At 46.1% G+C, this 16,332-nt stretch overlaps 1 long non-coding RNA gene across 1 annotated transcript; it reads right to left on the bottom strand.

The window, feature by feature from the left end:
- Positions 1-962: 962 nt before the first annotated feature.
- On the bottom strand, positions 963-4,122 carry LOC128342257 (uncharacterized). The gene is made up of 3 exons (XR_008314869.1): positions 4,093-4,122; positions 3,491-3,846; positions 963-2,924 (listed from the first exon to the last, which is right to left on the bottom strand). It is a non-coding gene; the product is annotated as an uncharacterized LOC128342257 (long non-coding RNA).
- Between the last annotated feature and the right edge of the window lie 12,210 nt (positions 4,123-16,332).

Raw genomic sequence — 16,332 nt, forward strand, 5'->3', positions numbered from 1 at the left:
TTTCCCCTTCAGAGCAATCGCCTTTCCAAGTCCAGCACTCTACGTTTGCCCATTGGAGTGGACAGAAATGGTGCACTGATATGGGGGGAAGTGAGGAGGTGCACTCAGGCACGTCAGTGGGGTGACAGCTAAACCAAAACCAAGCCTGCTCCTATCCGCATGGCCCCATCATGGATTTTGCTTCTTAGCATGCTACAGTTCAACAGAAGGTTGAGAACTCAGTAGCTTGATTCGTATGTTATGTTCAATATCTGTACAATGAGGGTACAGTGTACGCAGGTAAAGATCTGTGTACAGTTAGAGTGATAGACATGTTACATTGGACACAGGGACAGCAGTACACTTCCTATCTGTATCATACATTTGAGGGTCCAGTACCCAGGTTCCCTTTAAAAATGAACCCCATACAGTCATTCACAGAAAACCATCTACAAGTGTACAGAGATCTTGAACTAGTACAACATAATGTCTGAATAGGGCTTCTGAGGTATCTGTGCACATCAATGTTGTGTGAGGAGGAGGAGGGCACAAAACATTCTCCCTGTAACATTTTGTGGTCAATTTGTATTGCAGACACTTTGAAAGGAGGGGTTCCCCAAGAGGAGCAAAAGACTACAGACAAGCAGTTGTATACTATCCACCAGTCTTGCCAAACTTGTGCTTTAGTAGTAATCCTGCCTTCTGAAATACTGGGGAAATATCGGTTGTGTAGTCCTGAACAAAAAACCCCAAGTCCACATCATTGCTGTAAGGAAGAATATTTGCAGATCCTTGAGTCATGAGCTGTACATCGATGGTTTAGATTGGTGATATACTGATGGTTTAGATTTGGGATGTTGGGCTTTCCCCAATGAGTCCTGTCTTTTTTGAAATTGGGAGATCTGAGAAGGATGAAGGGAATGATCAGCCAAGGGAGAGTAGTTGGAAGGACAAAAGAGCAGGAATATTTGTTACCCCTTGAAAAATTGTAGGCAGCTTGCTGAGAGTTCATAGATTTCCCTGTCTTTCTCAGTTTGTGTATCCTTTCCGTTTTGTATCCTTTCCAACAAGAGCCTGGCCATCAAGAGGCAAGTTCTCTCTTTGTCGTAAATCTGTCAGGCTAGCCAGACGAAGCACAACAGAGGCAGAAGCAGAAGAGCGAAATCTAACAGGAATCCATTCTCCAAACCAGGTCCAGTCCGAATCAATCCAACAGAGTCCAAAGCCAAATCCACAGGCAAGGTCAACAAAGTGCAGGCTCCAAACACAGTCCAAATAATACACAAACACAGCCGATTAGCTCACAGGAAACTCTTGTTGCTATCAGCAGGGTAGCATCTTATGTAGGCTGACCCCCAGTGCTGTGAATTAAGAGTTGCTGAGTCAGCACCTTTGCCTGTTCTTCTACGCGCGCGGCTCCTTAACTCTTGCTGTCTCGTGGTCCGGCGCCTCTCCACAGCTGAGACTGGACATGCCTCCTCCACAAGAGCTGCCTCACCCAGCTCTAACTCATCTTTGACTCCTTGTGCGTCGGACCCACTCTCCTTTGCAACTTCTGGTCCTTGCCCACCCTCCTCTGCTCTCAGCTCTGTCTCCACTTCCAACTCCTCCTCGGACTCTTCCAGCATGCCCACGACACTATTCTTGTTCTTGTTTCAGGTGCCAAGCTAGTTGAACACATCCACGTGTGCTCGTGCAGAGCTACCACAACAGATATTGACTGAATCATACTGTCAGCGCCAAAAGGATTCTGTTCTTGGATTGGAACTGAGCAGTTTCAACTGTCATGGAGTTAGGAGTAGGATGGTGCAGAAGGAACTGACTGTCCCTAGCTTGAACCTTGTAAAAACCTTCCAGCTTCCTAGAAGTAGGTGGCAACGATGCAGGTTTCCCCCAGCAAGCTTTGACAATGTCCATTCAAGCAGAGTTCAGTGGTAGGAAGTTAGAGTGCCAAGTGTCCGCATCAATTGGCCCCAAAATGGGATCAGGAGAAGATTTAGGAGGTTTGTTCATCTGGATACCTAAAGAGTTAGCCATATGGACCACTTGGTCAGTGAAGAGCTTCAGGTACTCTGATGGAGACAGAGGCTTTGGATCTCCCATTAGATCTGAAGGTGGAACCTGATGCAATGTTCAGGGATGTTTCTGCATCGTCCTCTGAGGCAGATTCTTCAGTCAAGGAATCCAGTGGTAGAGAGTCAACATCCGGCTGCTTACATGGTTGAGTTCTCTTCTCTCTTGACTGAGACCAAGTACTGCAGTGTTGAGGAGAGTGTGATCGGGACCAAGAGTCTGGATGGTCCAATCTCCCCAGAGATTGGTGTTGATGTGAAGCCCAAGAGCAAGGCTGGAGATAGTTTTTCCTATGATCAATGCCATATCTGTTGTCGAAGAAGTAAGCGTAATGATCAGGCATGATCAGATGTAGAGTCATCTCAATGTCAACTTTCTCAGTCACAATATACCCAATCCGATGAGTGTTTTGGAGAGTACCGACGGCAAGGAGATTCTCTGACACCCGGAGAGTATTGGTATCATGTAGACTCTCTTCTGTATCGTCAGTATCGTATAGGAGAGGCTCTTCAGTCCGGAGGAGGTCAGTGTTGAGGAGAGCAGCTAGGGGTGATGGTATCGCCTTCCAAGTGAAGCAGATCATGATCTACCTCATGTTCAGGATTGAAGGGTGATGTTGGTGTGGCTTCTCTGGTCTCCCTTTTTTGGGAGCGGAGCAGTCTCTGGAGGCTCTGTTGAGTTCATAATCATCCATGTCTTGGACTGGAAGTCCCTGTTCAGGCTTAGGTAGAAAACACCTTTTTTGGAATCAGAGTCGATGACTGAGATTTTTTTTGATTGAAGGCAGTTGAGATATCAGGGTTGGAGTGAAGAGCTGCTCCAGTGTGTGCATTGGCTTAGAAAGGTCTTCATTTTTAATTGGCTGGAAAACTCTGAGAAGAGAAAAAAAGTCAGAAAAAACAATTTAGTTAGGACACGCATTCCAAAGTCCCAGGGCAACCCTTGAAAAGTCCCAATTTCAGGTCGCCACCAACTGAGCCAGTAGCCACTAAAACCAGACCTCCCAGATGATCTTCCTAGGCGGCGGGGTTCATGAAGAAGATGGCTTGCTTGTTAATACATTGGGCCGAAGCCATTCAGGGCTTTATAGGTAATAACCAGAAACTTCTCTTTATCCTGGAAACTGATGGGCAGCCAGTGTCATTCTTTTAGAATGGGTGTAATATGATCTCTTTGGGTAACACCAGAGACCAAGCTGGCTGCTGCATTAGGTACCAACTGCAATTCTTGGAATGCGTCCAAAGACAGCCCAACATACCGTGCAGTAGTCAAGTCTGGATATTACCAGCATATGCACCACTGTTTTAAGGTCATTGATTTCCAGATATGGATGTTGCTGGCATATCAGCTGCACCTGATAGAAAGCCATCCTGCTCACTTCCTTAGCTTGAGAGACCAGGGAGAGGTTTGCGTCCAGAAGTACTCCCAGACTACATACCTACTCTTTCTGGGGGAGTGTAACCCCTTCCAGAACAGACAGATCTAAGCCACTTCCTATCTTCCAGTCATCTTCCTTGTATTCAACCTCAGTTTGTTTTTCCTCATCCAGCCCATTACTGACTCCAAGTAAGCATTTAGGGAAGATAGGCTATTTCCTAATGAAGTTGACATGGAGAAATAGATTGGGTTATCAGCAGCATATGGATAACACCCTGCACCAAATCCCCCATGATCTCTCCCCGCACTTTCATGTAGATGTTAAAGAGCATTGGAGATTGAATGGAGTCCTGCGGAACCCCCAACAATAGCTTTTCTTTTGAAGAGCAACAATCTCCAAGCAACACCATCTGGAACCTACAAGAGAGGTAGGAACAGAGCCACTGCCAAGCGGTGCCTCCCACTCCCAACCCGCTTCAGGCGCTCCAGGAGGATACCATGATCAATGATATCAAAAACCACCAAGACTCAAAAGATCCAAAAAGATCCACAGAGCCTATGGATTCCTTTTTGGAGATCATCCAACTGGCCGACCAAATTAAAAGAATGTGCCCCCCCCCCACGTCCCCAACAGCAAGCAATATTTAAGGCTAATTCACATACACTTGATATTCATCACTTGATGCAGCTGAGATGTGGCTTTTTCCTTGAATTCGAGCGAGAGAGGCCTCATCAGGGTACATCTGAAAGAGAGGGGAAGATTTCTGTCTTTCTTATGTATGTATGTATTAGAAACATTTGATATACTGCCCACTCCAAAGACTCCGGGCGGTGCACAAAAACATGCAAGCAAGACAACATTAAACATGACATTCTGAATTAAAAATGAAAGTAACCAACCAAAAGCAAATAGTTCAACTACAGGGCAAAAGCCTGGCGAACAAGAAAAGTCTTCAATAGAGATTTGAAGACCAGTAAGGAAGGGGCTAAACGAATCTGCAGGGGAAGAGATTCCCTTTCAAAAGCTGCTTCTTACTACCTCTCTGTGATAGATTTTGATTTTTGAAACTCTCTGGAAGGGTTGTAAAAGTTGTAAAAACCACATTTCCAAGATACAGTCAACTGGAGGACACATCTTGGACAATTCCCTGCACCAACCTTGGTTTAATTGTTGTGCTGTGGACACAAGTTCTTTTTCTTATGCTTCTTCTTATGAAGTGTTCTTTTTCTTATGCACAAGTCAAATTCTCCATTTATTTTTCAAACTTATGTCATAGTGATGCTACAATGCATAGTAGAGAATTAGAAGGCACTTCCGTTTAGTTTTCTAAGTACTCCTCCACATAGTATTTGGGTATTTCATGAGCCCCAGCATACTGACATTTGTAGTTTTCGAGCATTTTTGGGTCTGGCTACGTCCACTGCTAAATAGTTTTTGAAAGATTCAAAGATTAACGAACTTGACTTCTATTTTTCAGCTGATATGATGGTAAAGTTATCTGAAAGATGGGTGTCAGATGTTTGGACAGGGGGCGCAATTTCAGTGCTTGCCCTAGGCGCTCTTTTCCCTAGATACGCCTCTGGCAGAGGGCCTTGGAAGCAGTGTGTGTGCCCCTCCCTCAGACCAACAGATCTCTGGATGGTATGTCAGCCCCTATTGAAGCACAATCTGAAGTATTCTATATGACATATCAAATCCTCTGCTTACTTTTAGAATAGAATTTTGCTGAAGCACCTTGGAAATTCAACCAATCTTGTCCAGACTGACAGAGGCGTATCGAGGGAAAATAGCACCTAGGGCAAGCACTGAAATTGCGCCCCTGTCCAAGCAGGGATGATGGGACTTGTAGTCAACCACATCTGGAAATCCCTGTTAAAAGGAACACTGTACCATCTAGACATGGTTGCTGATCAAAACCTGAAAACATGAGCCATTTTTATTAAAGACTTAGAACAACCGTCAGGAGTTATGTGAGGATTCCAGGGTCATTTTCTGTCTCATCTCATGCTTTTTAAAAACCATGACTTTGTCCTAAAGGATCACCTGCCCAAACTCCTGACAGCCTTTGTCTTGTGATGACAGTTGGCTCATGATGGGGTATATGTGCATTCACCACACTAGTGCTTACTTTGGCACCAGGAGGGAGGAGGATACACTAGTTTGCCACACTAGACAGAGGAATTTGCAACAGGAGCAGACAGCCAAGTTCTGCCAGGGCCAAAACCAGCCCTGGCCAGACTAAGAAATCATTGTAATTTGCCCCTTCCTGTCACAAGCAGTGTGCTGTTCTTCTATTATTGACTCTCAGAAAGCCTAACTCTCAGACATCTCAGTCACGGATGGAAAATATAGGGTCAATTTACAAGAGACACATTTTCTACATGGAAGTTTCTTCTGTGCAGGTGTTGTGCAGAAACCCATGTGTAGTGATCAATACATATGTATCTATTCCGCACAGTTTCTTACAAAAATGACATCCCCACAGGAAATTTTGCTTCACATGAACTAGTTCTGGGTGATAGGCAATGGACAAGAATTTGGCAAAAGAATTTGGGCAGTATAAAAATATCTTAAAGAAATAAAATATTTGTTTTTATCTTGTAAACCTCCCAGACACATAAGTTTTGGGTTGTATAAAATATGTGAAATAAATAAAATAAAATGATGTTCCATTTACCAAGAAACACAGACAATGTCAGCGTAAAGCTGGATACAATAAAGCAGGAAGTGCATCAGAGACCCTGGGCAACAGCAAGGTCTTCTGTATGTTGTTCTATATGCAAGGAACGATCATATTTGCAAGGAAATTCCTGTCTCTAAAAGTTATTTCACTTTATGATATACATCTATTTAATTAAAGGATAAGCATAGTACAGTGTTTAAGAAGCAGCGCCCCACACACCCAGTTCTTTTCCCTATGACCAGAATAGGGTCATGTTCTACTGGAATATCTCCTATGTTTATGGATAATTTTCTACTGAATTTTACTCTTAGTGGAAGCAAGCTAGGTGTGTTATTTATGTTTCAAAATCTAAATCTAGATCCATTTGCTTGGATTAATATTGAACACACAAAATTTGAATCTAGGTTAATTTTAACCTGCTCCTTTGAAATGAAATTACATTAATAGAAATGTAAAGCTGGCTTTATTTAACTGAATGACTATTTACATTTCAATTATTTTTTAAATCATATGAAGTTCAGAATAATATCTAATTCAGCAAAGGAAATTAGTTAATTTTAATTCTGTTTCACTGAATATAAATTTTTGGCAGTTTGAGGGAAGCAAATATTGACATCAATTGCAAACATCTTGTATTTTTAGAGCTAAATGGCTATTTAGTACAATGTGTTGGATGTAGAGAATTTTGAATTCATAAAACTGAAAGTGTAACTCAGCTTTCTCAGTTTAAAAGCTGCACCTACCAAAATTCCCTTCCTCCACATACAACTAAAAGGAAGGCACTCTCTCCTCCTTTGCAGCTGAGCACTGGATCTGCAGCCCTGTTCCGGCCTTTTCCCCACCAGCAACGGGTTTTCCCTTCTTCTATACAGTCAAGGCTTCCTTTCTCTTCCTTGAACTCACCCTCTTCTTGCAGGATTTCCATTGAAAAACCTCCTGCCTTGCAAACTGCAAGCCACAACTGCTCACAGGTTGGAAAATGCAAAGACAAGTGGTTGTTTTTTTAACAAGAAGGAGGCGGGACAGGATGGAACCTGGAGAGCCTTCACATTTCTGGACCTCTCTAGGCACAAACTCACTGTTCATTTCACCCTTTCAGCCTCTCCTGAAAAACTAGTTTGTTGCAGTTCTCTTACATTTCTTTTATTGTCTACATTTTTAAAAAGAAACAAACATCGTTCAACACTTTAAAAAACACTTAAAAACAGTTTCTCCAGGCCTCTACTCTGAGCTCATCCAACTGGATTACTCTGCTAAATGAGAGAGGTTGATTCAAATTCCCCTCTACAATTGGGACATCCGCCAAGCACGTCACAAGAGGCGTGTTCACAGCTGGTGCCCTTCCTGATCGGGCAGGCAGGTGGGCGGGGGACTCTAGTCAGACCTGGCCAGGAAGAGAGGGAGCAAGGCAAAGCTGTTATGGAATCCTACTTACTTTGCAAAGAAGTCTTTCCTCATCTTCTCCCCCATTTCCCTCCCTGTCTAACTATTAACCCCTGACTACCTGTCCCTCCTTTTACTAAAGCTGACTGTCCCTCCCTCCCCCGCTAGACCCCTCCCAAAACCACAACAAACAAACAAACAACAAAATAACAAAATAACTAACACTAACACTGAATAAATAAATAAATTGATAAATAAATGAATGGATGGATAAATAGATGGATAGATAGATGGATAGATAGATAGATTTGATAGAAACAGAAACTGAAGAACCGCCCTGCTGGGTCAGGCCCAAGGAGGCCCATCGAGTCCAGCATCCTGTTTCACACAGTAGCCCACCAGATGCCCCTGAGAAGCCCACAGGCTAGAGCGGAATATCTGTTCTGTGGATACAATGGCCAGTTGTATTCAGGCCAAGGCTACTTGTGCAACAGAATTTCATATAACCTGCACTGCCAGGCTTCATTTTTGTATGGGATGTGGACTCTTTTCTTGTGGTGTTTTTTGAGAAGCGGTTCAGGTGTGTGCATGTGAATATGAGAGAGAGTGAGAAAGAGACGGGGGGAGGGAGGGGGGAGCGCTTAGTGGCCTGTAGAGGTGTGTCTCTCCATCATGCCTTAATACATCGATAGTGTACCCTTTAGGCACCACAATCCTCTTTGTTTTTCATACAAGATGAATTGCTAAAGATTTCGGCCACAATCCTACAAAGCTGTGTGTGGGAAATTAGTTGTTTCTGCAGCTCAACACAGCTTTGAATTTCCTCCCACCTCCCCACAGCAACAACCCCCCACCCTCCGCAAAGCCTCTTTGGAGCAGCAGCAAACAGAAGAGTCCACTTATTTTGCTTGGGCTAACTCTCTGCCTCCCCACATCCAGCAATCCTCTTGCTTGCCTGAACACCATAGAAAAAACCAGTCCACTGGTCTTGCTGCTTGTCTCCCACCCCACAACTCCTCCCAACTCCCCACAATACGAATATGACACATATTTATATACTGCTTTTCAACAAAAGTTCCCCAAGCGGTTGACATAGATAGATAAATCAATAAGATGGCCCACAATAAAACACCACCCCTTTTGGGAGCAGCAGCAAACAGAAGCATCCACTTCAGTTGCTTTAGCTGCCCCCCTTTCCCAACACCATTGCCTTCCCACTTCCCCAAATCCAGCGAACCTCCCTCACAGCAGCAGAAAACATAAAGAGACAGGTCCGCTGTCCAGACGATCACTGAAAATCGAGATGGGCTCCTCTAGCCCGGTTTTCAGTGATCGTCAGAATAGCTTCAAAGGAGTGCGCATGTCGTCATATTTCTCATGGAGTTAGTGCTAAACCATGACATTCCTCTTGGGAAGCTGTGGCTCAGAAACGGACAGATATGTAAGCTGCTGTGACCACATCCATCCCTCAAACATACCCATGAAGTGCCGTTTGAGAATGGAAGCCTTCACCTGGGCCGGGGCTGCCCCTCGCTGAAGGTCTTGGAGCAGAGACTGGATCGTCAGCTGTGCTGGGGATTCTCTAGCTCTGGATTCCCAGCGTCATGCAGCAGATTGGCCCAGGTGGCCCAGGTGGCCCACAAGGCCCCCTCCAACTCCCCCATTCCCCACTCACTCCAGACAGAATCTCTGCTTCTCCTTTGGTTCTGAAGAGCTGAAGGCAGGTCGCCTGGTCTTCTGTGTGCATGATTGGTCTCTGTGTATTAGGATACCTCTTCCTTTAGTTAGGATGCTTTCTGAATTTGTGGCTCCAGGTCAACGTCAGTGCTGAACTGCTGTTTTTTCAAAATGTACCTTCTCGGTTATTCTTTCTACAGAGGAATTTAGTTGTTTCTCCCAGGGAACCAGTCAAGGCACAGAGCAGAAATCCTGTTTTTTCTCTGCTACTTCAGTTTGCCAGAAATAGATCCATATTTTTAAAAACCAATGATCTTGCTGACTTCCAAGAATGAGAGGAGAGCTGGTCTTGTGATAGCAAGCATGACTGGTTCCCAGAGCTAACCAGGGTCCGCCCTGGTTATATATGCATATATGCATAGGAGACTAGATGTGTGAGCACTGTAAGATACTCCCCGTAGTGGCTGGAGCCACTCTGGGAAGAGCAGAAGGTTCCAAGTTCCTTCCCTGGCTTCTCCAAGATAGGACAAGATTTATTTATTTTTCATAGGACAAGATTTTTTTAATTGAACCAACAAACTACCAAAGCATACAGTACGTTGCCAAAGCACAATGATATACAAAGTGGTTGTTTGTACATGATATATCTACCAAGATTGACACACAATGATTTGGAAACCCACAAGGTTATGAAGTATATGCAGGTAGTACTGTAACTCGGGGGTGGGGGATTTCAAGGCACATCAGGTAACTGGGGGGGGGGGTTACATCCGACGTCCATTTCCACAATTTGTCCCATTGCTGTTTAGAAGAGATACTCTTGTCTTTTTGCACATAACCATACAAACTGTTCCAGAAGAGATTTACTGTCTCATCTGCGTGAACCTCTTGGTTGCGCCTTCCCTCTCTATTCCTATGCAGGAGCATTGCATCAATGACATACAGGTTTACTAACCTGATTACGAGGAGGGGAACATTCCAATTCCCTAGTATGAGTGTTGGAAAGTTAAAGGACTTTGCGCTGTCTCATGCCTCAGACAGCGGAGGACAGACTAGTAAGTCAGAGGGCTAGAAGGTCAAAGACATTTGCTCATCACTTCCCGCTGCTCTGATGCTATCCCTTTGAAATGTAGATGACTAATCTCAGGGACTTCCTTCCTTCTTCTCTTCTCTCTCTTGCTACCTGGCTCTTTACCTTGCAACATGGCAAGTCTCTTGCCCTGCACCATATGTGCAGAGAAGATGGTGAATCCATCTGCATCCACTTAGATAGATGGATTAGAGATCCTAAATCCTCACTTTCCTATCTAGAATGGAGTTCCTTAATAAATGCCTTTTATATTGATTGGAAACTAGCAATTGGCTCCAAGTTACTTTACTCTTAGCACACAGGCATGCCTCACTAAATCCGCTGTGTTTGTGCCTCTGTGCACTCTACTATATTGAAAAGAGATTCTCTCAGCACAGAGAATTTCCAACAATGAGGGCACCCGTTGTGTCCCGTTTCCTTGAAGGTTTCTTTCTGGGACCTCGAAAAGAGGTTCTGTGGCTCAAACCCGGTGTTAGTTCTTCCCAAGTCTGTTTTTCCAAATCAGGCCACTCTAACAGCTCGCTTACTCCCTGCCACACTCTTTTGGCTGCCACACACTCTTTGAAGAAATGTGAGTGGGTTTCCCTGAAAGTTTTACCTAGCTCACTAGCTTTCTGTTTGCAAGTAATTTGAGGGCACTCTTGCTGCTCCTCTGGGAGCCATGGCTTAAACGCATTAAGTGGTAGTACTTGATGGTATAAGCGCCACCTTGTTTCCCATCAATGGAAAGGGACTTTTTTCTCCTTGAAGAGAGCGATAGGGTGATCGGGTTGCAACAAGTACTGTGAAGTGCGGTGTTTGTAGCATTTACCTTCTAAATCAGGTTTTAAGAAACCCACTTCTAGAATCTCTCCATAAATTGTTTTCCTCAGCTGCTTAACTGAGGAGGATCCTTTAAATAGATCCGGTTCAACCTTCCATTTTTTAAGTGTGAATAACAAATCTCTCAAGTAGTCTGGGTGTTCTCTTTTTCATACTTGTGTGATATTACCATTGAAAGATCCTTTCCCCCCACCATGCTATGCCCCATGCTGACTTGCCCCAACGCAGAGCGAAAAGCGAGACCCAGGTTTTTTGCAGGAGGTTGGACATATCATGGACATTCACGAAAATCCAGTTTCCAAAATTGTAGGACATGAATTCAGTTACAAAATAGGGTTGCAGGGCAGGTAGGGCTAGGCCTCCCGGCTCAACCTCCTTAAATGCTAGCGCACGGGCCAAAGGGAAGGACGCTGTGTGCCATACTAGACGGAAGATCTGGCTTTTTCAACTCTCTGAAGGAGATCGAGCAGGGGAGGATAGACTACCGCCAGGTTATGCACCAGGGGTATCAGGTACGTCCGGATGTAAACCGCTTTCTGGTACATGGCAAGGCTCCATTTTTTCCACATGGTGATTTTAAGCATTACTTTTTCTTCCCAATCTGTCCAATTCCCCCAGCGCCGACTTTTCCCTTAATCCCATATTCAATCCCCAAAATGTTTACTGTATCTGCCCACTTCAGTTTGGACTCTGGGGCCCCTTTGTCTTTACATTCAGAGATGGGTAGGCACGAGAGTTGCTGACGTCCGGGCTCCATTTTAACAAATACACTTTTGTCAGCATTTGATTCTGAGCCCGAGATCTTGCCATATTCCCAGAAGAGGTCCAGTATTACAGAGATTTCATTTTCATTCGATAACAGTAATGTAACATCATCGGCATGAGCTACAAATTTTACCCTAAACTCAGAGTACGGTTCTGAGTGGACAGGTGGTTCGGCTATCCCCTCACTCTCCCTCCTCCTCCCTCCCGGGAAGATCTGGCAGGGCGGAGGGATAGATAGGGCTGAGAGAGATTCCTGCCTGCAACCTTGGAGAAGCCACTGCCAGGCTGTGTAGACAATACTGAGCTTGATGGACCTATGCTCTGACTAGATGGCAGCTTCCTATGTTCCTAAGAATCATGGTCAGTGAGGTAATCTCTTTCATTGAACCAACTTCTGTTGGTGAGAGCATACCCAGCTTTTCAGCTTTTCAGAATTTTTCATGTGGACATGGTTTGCTCCGTGCTTTCCTTTGAGCTTAACATTGAGCCTTGACTTGACGGTCCCTTCGATTTCAATGAGACTGAAGGGCAACTAACCTGCTTTGGAATGGAGCAGTAGTACATTGTTCAGTGTGAAAGCCTGTCAAGTGCCCATTGCTTTATGCTGGCTGGTCAGCATTTCAGACTCGTGTAGGGATGATGATACACACTGGCCACATTCACATGTAAGACAAAACCAACGGTTGTCGAACACGTGGTTAATTTTTCTGACTCTGAATCACCTCGTAGACGTACACCCCACCTTGTTTCGGCTGGCTCCGGTTTCGGGGCAGGGTGCCCCCTCTCTCCTCCTGTGCCAAAGCACCCCTGCTGGATGGAACAAAGGTGTGGAACTGCCAGCAGCGTTGCCAGGGATGCCACGCTGCTGGACTGGGAAGAGGAGGGGGCGAGGACCTACCCATACTGGTGCTGGGTGTGGAACATGCGCTAGAAGTAGGTGTGCCAGCACCCTCCCCCTGGTTATTGAGCCTCCTCTGCTTTGCTTCACTAACCCACTCAACCAGGGCTGATGGCATTGCCCTTCACAGTTGGGTCAACACAGGCAGGCCAAAGTATGGTCTCCTGCGTCACTCAGTTTGTTGCATAGCTTCTCCACCCACCCAGTCCTCAGCCAACCTGCCAGGGCTTTGGCGTCCCTAATGGTCAGGGAGGTCTGGAGTTCTCTCCTCACCTTCTCCAGGAGAAGTGTGGTGGGCAGAGGTTGGCTAAAAGGCATTGCCTCAGTACACTCTTTGTGGCAAACAGGGAGGGCTCGAGTGCCAAGACTGGCCCAGAGATGAGCTACCACTCCAAGTTGGAGAGGGCACACACACACACACATACACACCACGATACTTTGCCAAGTTGTGGATGGCCACCTGTTGCTTTAGCAGGTGCTGGAGCAAGAGAAGGGTGGCGACCCACCAGTTCTCAACATCCCCATGGATGAGGTGTCGAGGGAGGTCAAGCTCACGCTGCTGCTCACAGAGCATGCGCCTGCCCTTCTCACTCCATTGGAAATGGGTTGCAATCTTGCAGCACTTCTCCACAAGCGCAGCCGTGGAAGCAGAAGGACCCCTTCAGGGGCTCCAGGAGGAGACCATGATCAATGATATAAAAAACTGCTGAGACTCAAGAGATCCAAAAGGATCAACAGAGCCTATGGATTCCTAATTAGAGACTCCTATGGATTCCTAATCCAACAGGCCGACCAGGGGCGGAGCCACCATCATGCGAACGGGTTCAGAGAACCCAGGCCGCCAATGGAAAGGACTGCTGAATTCCGCAAGGGGGGGGCGTGGCTCGGGTTCTGGAAGAGCCCCTATCAAACTCCCCCCGCCCATGCCCGGGCCCTGACCAAGCACTCCAATGTTCTTTTCAGGCAGCGCTTGCTGCCTGAAAGCACCTATTTCCCTGTCTCTCCCTCCAGCAAGGGAGAGAAAGGGAAATAGATGCTTTTAGGCAGCAAGCGCTGCCTGAAATGACAGGGGAGAAAGGCAGGTTGCTCACCTGTAACTGTAGTTCTTTGAGTGGTCTTCTGTGCATTCACACATGGGATTGGAAACTGCACAGATCCACGGTCCGGAAACTTCTAAAGCTTTACCTTATAAGGAAAAAAGAGTGGGAAAACCAGCTCCCCCTGTCTGACAGCTTGCCTGATTCCCTCAGTCCTGAGACCTCCGCAGCTCCAAACCTAAGCACATACAAGAACACGTTGCAGCAGGGAGGATGGGTGGCTTGTGTGGTCTTTGAGAAGACCACTTGAAGAACTACAGTTACAGGTGAGCAACCTGCCTTTCTTCTTCATGGGCTCTGTGCACCACACATGGGATAATAGCAAGCTATCGTACCTGGATGGAGGGTGCAGCCCAAACCCAGGAGAGAAATAACGCAACAAAGGAAATCAAAGAAGCAAACTTTATTTCTCAATGAAAGCAAAACGCAGAACAGAGGCATCAAACATTGCCTGAGACCTGGAGTGAAAGTCCAAAGCATCATGTCGGATGAAGGTAGTTGGACGTGACCATGTAGTGGCCTTATAAATGTCAGACATAGAGACAAGGTTATAGAAAAGCGATGAGGTAGCCATTGCCCGCATGGAGTGTGCCCTAAAACAGACAGGCAGGGGTTCTGAAGCCCATTGATACGCCAAGGAGATAGCCTCCTTGACCCAAGCGGCAATCCTTTGCGATGAGACTGGTAGTCCCTTTGATGGGTCTGCATATGAAATGAACAAAAACTTAGATTTGCAGAAGGATTGCGTTCTGTCTTTAAAGAAGGCAAGAGCCCTCCTAACGTCCAGTGAGTGATATGCACGCTCCTCATCTGAGGTAGGTGTAGGGGGAAAGGTAGGCAAAGAAATATCTTGCAACATGCGAAACTCAGAAGCCACCTTGGGCAAAAAAAAACATCAGGCTCTAATACAACTCTGTCTTTATGGAACACCAAATAAGGGGCATCAGAGCGCAATGCTTTAATTTCACTCACTCGTTTAGCTGAGGTAATTGCAACGAGAAACACTCTTTTTAAGGACAACAGTTTAAAGTTACATGTAGCCATGAGTTCGAAAGGAGCCTTCATTCACTGCTTCAGAACCAGTAGAAAATTCCAAGGTGGGACAGATTTAGGGCCAGGCGGAAACAAATGGAGCATCCCCTTCAAAAACCTGTTAACCAATTTGTGAGAGAACAAACCAGACACAGAATGCCTGTCGGCTATAGCCGCTAAGTGAACCCTTAAGGAAGAAACAGACAATCCTTTGTCTTTCAGAGACAGCAAATCATCAAAAATGAATGACAAAGGAGCTTCAGTCGCAGAACCACCCTTGTCAGCCATAGACTTAGAGAAGCAAGTCCATTTGGCTGAGTAAGATTTCAAGGTGGAAGGCTTCCTTGCCGCCATCAGCACTGCCTGCACCGGCTCACTGAAGGAGGTTGCGCCTCTATCCACCAGGCAGTCGGATGCAGAGACTCCACGTCCAGCTGGAGACAACAGCTGCCTTCCCCCATCAGAGGGTATGGTAACGATGGAAGATGCTGGTACGTCCTGTGTGACAACTGAAGAAGTGTGGTGAACCAGAGTTGCCTGGGCCACCATGGTGCGATTAGGATACATATGGCCTCGACCAGGACAATTTTCGGTAGGACTCTTGGTATCAAGGGGAATGGAGGAAACATGTCCAGGAGTTGGTTGCCCCAGTGCAGGAGGAAGGCGTCCTCTTCCAACTCCGGATCCCTTCCCACCCTGCTGCAGAATTGCACACACTGAGAATTCTGGGCTGACGCAAATACATCTCAACGCAGAGCTCTCCACTTGTGGAAGATCTTGCACAGCATGCCCGGATCCAGGCACCATTTGTGAGAAAGGATGTTTCACGACTCAGTGCATCCACCAAAGTGTTGACATTCCCTTGGATGTGTACTGCCAAAGGCCAAATTCCCCACTCCAGGCACCACATCCAGAGTCGCATTGCCAGACTGAGCAGAGAAAGAGATGCTGTCCCTCCCTGTCTGTTCAGGTAAGATCCGGCCATAGTGTTGTCTGTGAGGAGTACAGCAGATCCTTCTATCCAATGACAGAAAGCCTTGAGCACCAAGAAGATCACCCTGAGCTTGAGATAACTGATGTGATGACATCGTTCTGCCTTTGTCCAAGTCCCAGCGACCACTAGGTCTTTGAAAGGCGCTCCCCATCCCGTACTGGGGATGGCATCTGTGGTGATCATAAGGGTGGGCCTTCGCATGTGGAATAGAGTCCCTTGAGTGAGGTTGGACGTGCATGTCTATCAGGAGACTGCCCCCTGCGAGGCGCTGCAAGGAGCCACTGTTGAGAGTGTCTTTGCGGGCGAAACCTGCGCAGAAACCAGGCCTGTAAAGTCCTTAGGCGAAGAAAGGCCTGGGGCAGTGCCACAGGGGATGATGCCATCAGCCCAAGCAAGTGTTGGATAAACCTGGCCTGGTGTCTAGGATAGCATATTCTTCTGGTTTGAACAGCAGTTATCTC

The sequence above is a fragment of the Hemicordylus capensis genome, chromosome 2 (assembly GCF_027244095.1).
Source record: "Hemicordylus capensis ecotype Gifberg chromosome 2, rHemCap1.1.pri, whole genome shotgun sequence".
In the NCBI taxonomy this organism is placed as follows: Eukaryota; Metazoa; Chordata; class Lepidosauria; order Squamata; family Cordylidae; genus Hemicordylus; species Hemicordylus capensis.